This window comes from Acanthisitta chloris, unplaced genomic scaffold, assembly GCF_000695815.1.
Source record: "Acanthisitta chloris isolate BGI_N310 unplaced genomic scaffold, ASM69581v1 scaffold43157, whole genome shotgun sequence".
In the NCBI taxonomy this organism is placed as follows: domain Eukaryota; kingdom Metazoa; phylum Chordata; class Aves; order Passeriformes; family Acanthisittidae; genus Acanthisitta; species Acanthisitta chloris.
Genome location: NW_008684071.1, coordinates 1 through 886, shown reverse-complemented (window position 1 = coordinate 886; position 886 = coordinate 1).

The window sequence follows — 886 nt, the reverse complement described above, 5'->3', positions numbered from 1 at the left end:
GTTGGAGATTAGGAAGAGATTTTTTGCAGAGAGAGTGCTCAGGCATTGGGATGTGCTGCCCAGGGAGGTGGTGGATTCCCCATCCCTGGAGGTTTTCAAGCTGAGACTGGATGTGGCACTTAGTGCCATGGGCTAGTGACCACGGGAGGGTTGGACTCGATGATCTTGGAGGTCTTTTCCAACCCGACTGATTCTATGATTCTATGATCTACCTTAAAGTCTGATATTAATCATGACTGACTATTAAAATTCCTTCTTAAATTGGTCCTTTTTCTTTTCTAGAACATCAGAGGGTGGAATCAGCCTCTCATTAATGATTTATTGTTTTGCTTCCTTTCCTGTGATAACAGTGTGGCCTTTAATGACTGAGCCTCACATGACTTTGGGTTGGTTTCCCCATGTGCCACTTTCAGCTGCCACGTTAGCTGATTTGCTTTGACGTTCTCATTGCATCCTTTTCATCTTGACTTATTAATAGCTTATAAAATATGCATGGTGCAGACAAAACAGGCTCAGGTGACAATTACTGAGTGCGATTCAAGATTTATGCCTTCTTTCCAAGGCTGGAACAAGGGTGTTTGTAAGAGTATTTAAAGCTGCAGGAAGAGGATTATGGAGGACAGCTCTTTCCAGGCAGTGTGGGTGATGTGCTGCACAGGGTGAGTCCATCTGTGGACGTATTTAGGACTTTCTTTAAGGCCTTCGTTGGAGACTATGGCATAAAGTCCTGCAGCATCTGGGATTTGCCTGAATGCTGCTTGGTATATGCTGCAGGTTGGTATCCAACCCTCAAACTGCTCTCAGTAACAAGCAAAATATTTGGTTACTGTCTTTGAACTGCAAAGAGTTACCCTGGTGTTTAGAACTAAAGAATTTACTCAGATCT